This window comes from Pongo pygmaeus, chromosome 8, assembly GCF_028885625.2.
Source record: "Pongo pygmaeus isolate AG05252 chromosome 8, NHGRI_mPonPyg2-v2.0_pri, whole genome shotgun sequence".
Lineage (NCBI taxonomy): Eukaryota > Metazoa > Chordata > Mammalia > Primates > Hominidae > Pongo > Pongo pygmaeus.
In genome coordinates, this window is record NC_072381.2 from 120,389,030 (window position 1) to 120,398,741 (window position 9,712).

Sequence of the window (9,712 nt, forward strand, 5' to 3'; positions counted from 1 at the left end):
TCCCCTTATTTATTGAGTTTGGGAAGCAAGAAGAGGGGTAATTCATTAAGTGAAAGTTCCCAAAAACCAGAAAACATTGATAAAGCGGAGGCTTTATTTTTTTAAGGAAGAATTTTTTAAACTGTCTTCTTTTGAGCCTCTTTAGGAAGACCTCACGTCCTTGCCTTGAATGTTGAGAGTGGGAAATTCAGGGAGGTTTTGGAATGCATGCCTTATGTCTGCTTTTTTGTTTGTTAGAGAAATATAAATATTTTATCTAGGTTTTGCTGATGGCAGTCAAGCATGAACACAACCCACTGTTTGAGGAACTGTAGTTTCTGCATTTCTCCAGAGTGCACATCTAGGCCAGCAAATGGCAGTAAGAGTGAGGTGGATTTAGCGCAGTGAAAGGATGAACTCCAGAACCATCGGCTCTGACTGAAAGTGAAGCAGCGGCCGCATTGTGGGAAAGCTGGCTGGAGTCTCTCTCATAAGCAGGCATTCTTTTTCTCCAGCCCGTCACTGTGTTGGTTCGGGCCCACAGTAAGCCTCCTGGCCTCTAGGCTGTAAGCCCCACCATCCTCCTCTGCCTCGCCTCCAGAGTGATTGTTCCGAAGCACGACTGGATGTCATTCCCCTTCCTGAACTCCTAGCATCTACAGGGACTCCATCCCTTGTGCCCCACACCATGCCTCACACATAGACATTCCTAATGAAGATTTGATTGAATTATTGTAACCTCAGTGCCTCCCACTCTTCTAGATGCCTCTCTGCCTGCCTTTGTACATTTATTTATTTATTTATTTATTATTTATGAGACAGAGTCTTACTGTATCACCCAGGCTGGAGTGCAGTGGCACCATCTCAGCCTGCTGCAACCTCTACCTCCCAGACTCAAGCAATCCTCCCACCTCAGCCTCCCGAGGAGCTGGGACCACAGGCACGTGCCACTATGCCCAGTTAATTTATTGTAATTTTTAAAGGATGGGGTTTCATCGTGTTGCCCAGGCTGGTCTTGAACTCCTGGACTTAGGCGATTCACCCGCCTCAGTCTCCCAAAGTGCTGGGATTACAGGCGTGAGCCACCATGCCCAGCCGCTAGCACTCATCTTAATCGTATATTTACTTATCTGTCTTTCCCGCCAGACTGCAGGCTCTTTGAGAGTAAATGCCATGTTTTCACCTTTATTTCCCCAGTTTGTGGCACATTCTAGGCACTCGCCATCATCAAATAAACCTCTGGAGCTGTGATATTACAAACGTGAAAAGATGATGAGCACTCAAGTTTCTGTGAGTAAACAAAGGCTTTCATTCAGCATATATTTATTGACTGCCCTGACTCTGGCCTGCCTTCCTGTCTATGGTTCAAGGAGAGCATAGTCCACAGAACCAGAGACCTGGCTACTCTGGAAGTTAAACTTAAGCCCACTCTGGTCCTTGAATGGGGAAACATTTCCCTTCATTCCTGTGTTTTAGGGACATAAAGATGAGTAATGCAGTGATACATGCTGGAAATGTTTATTCCACTACCCTAAGCTGCCTCTCAACTTGAACAATCCATGAAGGAAACAAGATGGTATATAACTTTTTCTAATTTGTGATGCCTTTGTTTATTTGTTTCTGGTTAAAAGAGGAAGTGGCATTGAATGGTTTGTTTGGTTTGGATTCTTCTTCAATAAGAAGCATCTTAATATAACTAGTCTGGAAATCTGTCCCATTTTCAAAAATTACAAGTTTCGATCATTGCTAAATTGTACAGATCGCAATCTGTCTGCTCTGCATACATTTGCATTTATAAAAGCAGAAGCAGACTTGCAGTCTTTCTAATGCAATCCCCTAAATGCATGAAGTATTAGATTGCTTCTCCCTATTGGTTCATGCATTGCTAAAGGCTTAAAAGGATCATTGATTTGAATTATTTAATGTGTACAGCAGGCTGAGCTTCCTTTCTTTTTTAAGAGAAGAACCTTCAGGGGCATTGCTTTAGTTTTTTAATGTTAAATCTCATTTTTCTTTGAAAATAAGAAGTTAAAGCTGTATTCACATAAGCTCCCAAAGTGCCAGATTTTCATTGTGTTTTTAAACCATCTAGGAAATGTTTGATTCTAATGAAACATTACTGCTGAAAATTGGGCTGAAATTGCTGGGCTGAAAATATTGTTATAACTTCACATGATTCCAATGTTGTATTATTTTTATTTTTATTTTATTTTTTTGACCTGATATAGATGAAGCGAAGAGACAAGGAGGAATCCAATGTGTAATAAAAAAAGGCAGCCTGAATTGTTGTTGCTGTTTTTGAAATTTAAGCTGGCTTTCAATTAGATTCAGTAAATGGTCCAGGACTATAAATGTTGAACATTTTTTACCGTGTAATTTAAATTTTAGTCTTATTTATTTTTGATGGTTTACATTTTCCCCATGGAAAGCGGCTATGTCACGTCTGCACAATTCATGATGGTAACATCTCGGGGTTATTTTGGTTTGTGTTATGTTCAGAAAGCGGAATGCCAAAAATAAAGAGTGGTTTGTGATGTCTAGTATGTCTTCCTTTAACAAATCAAAGGCTCTTATTTAATCCACTTAATGAGACACTGCAGAAATTTAAAAAATGGAAGTCCCATCCACAGAACGCAGGTCCTCTGATGTAAAAAGTTTAGGTGGGGGATTAATAGAGTGATCATATAATTTATGAGCTAAACCGGAGACACTTTTTTTTTGAGATCGAGTCTCACTGTTGCCCAGGCTGGAGTTCAGTGACGTGATCACAGCTCACTGCAACCTCCGCCTCCCGGGTTCAAGTGATTCTCATGCCTCAGCCTCCTGAGTAGCTGGGACTATAGGCGCCTGCCACCACGCCCAGCTAATTTTTGTATTTTTTTGTAGAGATGGGGTTTCACCATGTTGGCCAGGCTTGTCTCAAACTCCTGACCTCAGGTGATCCGCCCACCTCGACCTCCTAAAGTGCTGGGATTACAGGCGTAAGCCACCATGCCTGGCCCAGAGACACTTTTGAGAGTGAAGAGGAAGCATGAAAATAATTCACTGATCTACAACTGGGACCATCCAGGGCAAGCTAGATGCCATTACCACTAGCTAGAAAGCTTGCCAAGGTCTCATTTACCTTGGTATACAGCAAATTCTTCTTTGAATTCTGGAAATTCTGGTAAGTCATTGAGGTAGCTCTGTGCCAAGGAGCAATATGGTAGAATTCTAATATTTCAGGCAGTACAACGCTTTCCTGCATTTGTAGCAGGTAAAGGGAGGTCAGGGCAGAAGACAAAACCATTGGGACTCGACAAAGGGCATAAACATCTAATGAACCTGATGTAGCTGATGGTAAATTGTTATCAGCTAAAGATCTTTCATAATAAATTTATCATTTGTAGGAGGGCACGGAAATCATGGAAAGCTGGGATTCGGGTTGCCTGTGGCTTTAATTCTGGCATCAGAAATATTAGTCAAGGATATCAGTCTATGAAATAAGTTTTCAATGTTATATGCCACAAGATGCAGCTGTCCTATTTTCACTTCCAGTAATTCCTTCCGAATTAATATACCTTAAAAATAGCTGCAGCTTCTCAAATCTGTGAGAATCGTATGTGCTGCTTGCTACACTTTCCTTTTTCCTGCAGGCCTCTTTGAGGTCTTTCAAGAACTCAATTCAATTGAGCAACAATTAGGGGGTCTAAGGTATACAGATGCTGTGCAAGATGCTCCTGAGACACAAAGAGGAGGTCAAGCCCCTGCCTTCAGAACCTCTCTATAATATAGGAGGAGAAAGAAACACTAATACAACGCTACATAGGTAGGTGCCATTAAAAGGGTGCATACATTAAAGCCAGATAGGTGTAAGAAGATTTGTAACATCAGAATTTTCTGCATGTTTGAAATATCTTATAATTTTTAAAAATTAAAAAAGGGAGATACATATATATGTATTTATGTATGTATATATGTGTGTACATATATACATACACTCATATATACATACATAAATATATACATAAATATGTATATATGTGTGTGTATACATAATTATGTATATATGTGTGTATATACATAATTATATATGTGTGTATATACATAATTATGTGTGTACATATACACATATTTACATACATAAATATAGATGTATTTCCCATACACATATATGTATGTATATATGTGTGTATATGTACACACATAATTATGTACGCACATACATACATATTTATGTATGTATGTATTTGTGTTATATATCTGTGAGACTTTAGAGGACTGAGAAATCACATCTGATTATGGGGATCTGTGATGGCTTTATCTACCCTTTTCTGCAACATATCATTCACTTTGTAACCCATCTTCCCTAAAAACTGTCTCATAAAGAGTCTTCTTTTCCCTGCACCTATGCAACGGTGAGCAGCAAAACACACATTCTTCTGGGTCCCCACAACATTCCCTGTAGTTTCCCTTAACTCTGCCTGTCTCGCGTACATGGAGTTTTGGCTCCTGGCTCCTAGTCTGCATCTTCACCCCATCCCTTGCCAAAATAATCTGGTTATGTGGCCACTGCTCATCTTTTCCTCTGCCACAACTCCAGTCCAAGCCACAAACCTCTCTCGCCTGGACTCCTGCGGGGAGTTCCTTTCCCTGCATGAGTCGATTCTCTGCACAACTGGCAGAGGTAAGTGAGACTGCGGAAGAGGCAGGTTTGCAAGTCCAGAGGAAATGAAGACTCCGCTTGTGCACATGCCAGGTTTGACGGGTGCTGGATATCCGAGGGATGGCCCTTAAGGTGAGCTCGAGGCTTAAGGGAGAGATAGGGGCTGATGATCTGAGATTCATCAGTGTGTGGCTGATGTTTAAACCCAGGGGACAGGATAAGAAGGTTATTCCAGGGAGAGCGTAGATAAAGAAGCTAAATGGCTTCTCGGTCCTTACTCATTCAAAATCGGGCCTCTGAGGCAGGAGGAAAGCCCAGAAAGAGTAGATTCCTGGGACTCGCGGGATAAAGACTTTCAAAAAGGGGGGGCTGGCCTGTGCTGCTGAAGGAAGTAGCAGGACCGGAACAGAAGGGTAATCGTTGGACCTGGAGAACTTGAATTTGAATTTTAAGGTTGGTAACCTTAAAAAAGAGCAATTTTAGATACCTTTTGAAATTATTTGCAAGATTTGTTTGGTGTATGTGTTATTCCAGGCAAAGGGACCAGAAAAGTAAAAAATACTTACTGAACAGTTACTGCATGCCTGGCACTGTAACACCCCGTTTAATTTTCACAGCAACCCTATAGAGTAGGTGCCATCATCCCCATCTTACAGATGAGGATATGAGGTGCAGATAGATTAAGCAGTTTGCCTCAGGTTACACCAACTGGTTAACGTAGAGCTAGGATTTGAACCCAGATGGGCTGATCCCAGAGCCCATGCTTTAAATCACTAGACTGGTGCTCACAGAAGACTGTGACCAAAAAAATTAATAAAAAAATAAGGAGCCCCCTGGGCTAGCAAATTAGGAGTTGTTTAGACAGATGTGAAAAGGAAAGCAAGGGAGAGGGAAAGTCACTGTACAGAAGAGAGAGACCCATGACAGCAGAGACAGTGAGCTGGCAAAGTGGCTGGCGATCTAGCCCTTGAAAATACCTCCAGAGAGCCAGGTTTCTTAGGCCTTCTGAGAAACTCACATCCCTTTTGATGAACACAAATGCTTCACACTCTCAATGTTATTGGTAATCCAAGTTATCAATATACCTAAATCACTTAGTAGTGAATTTGGCATATAGTAATCACCTAATGAAGAGATAAGAGTCATGGAGTATTCTGTAGCAATTAGAATCAATAGACTCAATATACACATGGCAACAAAGTTGGATCTTAAAAACCGACCTGAGTGAAAAAGGAAAGGGAAAGATACATAACACAGTACCATTATGTAAATTGATAATATAGGCTTACACAATTTGTGAGAACACATACAAATAAATACACGTACATTAAACATACTCAAACAGTTAGCTGTGGGGTGGTGGCTGGATTTGGGGGTAAGTCCGTAAGCTGGAATGGAACCTAAACAAATACATGAAACAAGAGTAGGAATTGAAAGGAGTAACAATAAAAATGTGCCATGAACTGAGGAGTGTAATTAATCAACTCACTGCATCTGAGGTTAAAAATAGAACGATAATAATTGTTATTGTTATTACTCCTAGGTCTTCACTTGCACTCACCTTTAGAATGGTGGACTGTCCTTCAGATGGCACCCTCCTTGCACTTGCTCAGGCAGGAGAGCTTTTTCCTTCAGCTTTCTAGGTGATTTAACATATCAGGGAATAAGTATAAAAAAAGGCACGGTGATCCCTGGGTAGCCTTTCTGGACTTCAGAGCTAAATTGCAAAGTCAGTTTTACACATGTGATTTCATCTATGAAATTAGGGCAAGGTAGAAAACTGGCACAGAAAAAATGTGATTTATTATAGTGTTACTATCCCTTACAAGCGAAGTGTCAGCTGCCTCTTTTTGTCCACTGATTTAAGGCAAGATGAACTGAAAGTGGCTATGATCACGTCTTCAAAACACACTCTGGCCCTTCGGCTGCAGGCGCCCTGCACATTCCCCAGCTGCATGTCCGGTGGTGACACAGTGCATAACTGCGGCGCCTTCCTGGTGCAGACTGTCTCACTTAGCTCCGTCATGCTGGCACAGCAGAAAGGAAGAAATCGAAAATGTTTGGATTTCAAAGGTAACAAGAAGCTGGAAAACAACTACTGGCCGAGCCTGAGCGTTTCAGTGGAGACTGGTGCAGCCTTGTGTTTTTCCACTGACAGCTGAAAATGAGCCCAGCTTCAGCGAAGCTTGTTTCCTTCCTTCCTCAAGGTTACCCACAATTCTCAGTTCTCTCAGGAAAGCCAAAAAATGAATTTGAGGGTTTAGGATTGTGGTTCTTTTATCTATTATAGGATTGATAATATGTTCCTCCACCAAATGTTCTGCTTGTAACAATACTCACTTCCCGACATGATTGCATATGCAGGAGTGTTACTACCAAGGTAAACACAGAATTGGCTGCCCAATTCCAAATCCCTGAACTGAGTGAGAGAAATCAGAATTATAATAGGGGATTCAACAGAGCTGGCTATTGATGTGCCAATGGCCAGATACTTTGCTCATCATACACAGGTGCTGCTGCTCTAGCAGCTGCTCACTGCTTCATTTCCTGCCTTGGTCTTTAAATACTGCTTTTCTCAGCTCAATTGCCTTTCTTCCCTCTGGCAGTCAAGTTTCTTTGGGTCAAACAGCAAATGATTCTCGTACTCAAAGGAGCTACAACAAGGCATTGGGCATCCACTTCCACTCTCTTGGAAGAACAATTTTATGGAAGCCAAGGTTGCCATAGTGCCTCTTGAGGTTGTTTGCTCAGCCAAGGCCCAAGCTTTGTGCTTCAAACATGAAATTAGAGAGCTTCAGAACAAGATCCACATTTTCAATGGCCTCACCCAACTGGATAAAAGAACAATTGCCATAGTTATCTCCGTGACCACCTTTTCCCAGGTGGGATGGTAGATGCTGGAATGGGTCACTGAGCATTGCCCAACCAAACTTTGCACAAGAGGCTGGAAGCTCTGACTGGGGACCCTAAATATGCGAAAGTTAATAGGCTCTTCATGCAGAATATGAACCCCGTGTATGGATATAGGTAAAGGGTTAGCCTTTATATTTCTATTCCTTCACAAACCTGGTAGAATAGATATGCTTTTTTACCTTTAAAAAATGTCAACAATTGCATTTATGATGCTATGTGTAGTAACTCACAGATCATGCTCCATGAAAATGCTTCAGAACCCAATATAAGGAGATTTTTTAGCCATGTGTAACAAAAGAGAGGCCATTTCAGTGTTGAAATTCTTCAGAGAAGTATTTGATTATGTTTTCTCAGATCTTTTTATTTTATTTTTTTTTTGAAACAGAGTCTCACTTTGTCACCCAGACTGGAGTACAGTGGCTGTGATCTCGGCTCACTGCAACCTCTGCCTCCCAGGTTCAAGCGATTCTCCTGTCAGCCTCCCGAATAGCTGGGATTACAGGCGCGTGCACCACCATGCCTGATTTTTGTATTTTTACTAGAGACAGAGTTTCGCCATGTTGACCCGGCTTGCCTCGAACTCCTGACTTCAGGTGATCCACCCGCCTCAGCCTCCCAAAGTACTGGGATTACAGGCGTGAGCCACCGTGCCCAGCCTGTTTTCTCAGATCCTATATTTTGTTTCTGAAGTCTTCATTTCTATCTTCTTATTCATTTTGGAAGTAGTGCACTTAAGTAAGGTTTTTAACAATCAAATATCTTTGGAAAATTCCCTGGTTCCTTTCTTATTCCTACAAAAATATGTTCAGTATAGCTGATGTTATGTTTCTTTCAAATTATTCATTTCTCTAACTCAGAATTTATCTCATGCCTAATTGTTATTGAATAGTCTTCACTTCTTGTCATCCAGTTTCTGGTCTCTTATTCCACTCTAGGTCTAATTGGCTATTAGAATAAAGAGCTTGTAACAGATTCTTTCTCCAATATGTCTTATCTTTTGACTTCATGCCAGTGACAAACTGTTAACTGTTTTGATTCTTCATAGCATTCCACAGAACATGCTGACTCCTCTCTTCCTGAAAGCAATGCCCAAGCACAGCCCTGTTAGATAGTATGTACGCAACAGGGACATGGGTGCGTAGCAAAAATTAGAAGGAAGGAGGACCTTCCTTAGCAATGGGTGATACAGTCCCTGGACTTAGGCTCCAAAGGGTCATGAGGTGAAACACACATCATCCATGCCCAGGAAGCACAGAGATGGGATGGAAGAGCTGTGCTTAATGAAAATTCATCCACACGGCGGTGGAGGAGGCTGCAGCTGCAAGAACTCAGAGCTGCTTTACCCAGACCAGGGACTAGGGAGGGCTTTCTGCAGGAAATAGCCTCTGAACTGCCAGCTGATAGAGGAACTCTACCTCAACTCTTCTGGTTCCCCAGGGCTGCTTTTCCACTTCCATTTGTTGGCACTGAAGTTTGAATACCTTCAGGGGCCTGAAAGCCTGTCAGGTCCTCTTCTCTGCAGAGCAATCACACCAACCTGCAAAGGGCTAGGAAAGGGCTGTCATCATCTCCTACTCAGAAACTGGTTCACTGGAAGGACTCAGGGGCCACTGAATACATCCTGGCAGCTTTCACAAGAAGGGCTTCTGACTCAAGGATGTTTCCATCTTTGCCAGGTCACCTTTTCTCCTTCTCTTAGAGTTTGGAGGATGCAAATGTGCTGAGAAGTCAACCTTTCCTGCAAGGTGAGACACAAGGTCCTTTCCCAGCAGAAAGAAGAGAGCAAATGGAAGGTCCATCTTCCTCCAGTAGAGGATGGACTCTGTCTGGCAGCCATCCAACAGGAAAAGCACAATGCCTGCCTGCCTGCTTTCCTCCCTCCCTCCATTTCTCCCTCCCTCCCTCCTTCTTCCCTTCCATTCTCTTCCCTTCCCCTCCCTTCCCTTCCCCTCCCCTCCCCTTCCCTTCCTTTCCCCTCCCCTCCCCTTCCCTTCCTTTCCCCTCCCCTCCCCTTCCCTTCCTGCCTCCCTTCCTCCCTTCTTTCCTTCCTCCTTTCCTCCCTTCCTTCCTTCCTCCTTTCCTCCCTTCCTTCCTTCTTTCTTCCTACTTTCCTACCTTTAGGGCTCTATGTCTTTGGAGTCCATTCTGATTATGCTGTAATGTCTGCCCCTTCCT

The 9,712-nt window shown here is 42.5% G+C and overlaps 1 long non-coding RNA gene across 1 annotated transcript; it reads left to right on the forward strand.

Annotated features, from left to right (window-relative positions):
* The first annotated feature begins 393 nt into the window (after positions 1-393).
* On the forward strand, positions 394-2,335 carry LOC129045295 (uncharacterized). Its single transcript, XR_008504939.1, has 3 exons — positions 394-522; positions 1,177-1,269; positions 2,208-2,335. It is a non-coding gene; the product is annotated as an uncharacterized LOC129045295 (long non-coding RNA).
* The last annotated feature ends 7,377 nt before the right edge of the window (positions 2,336-9,712 follow it).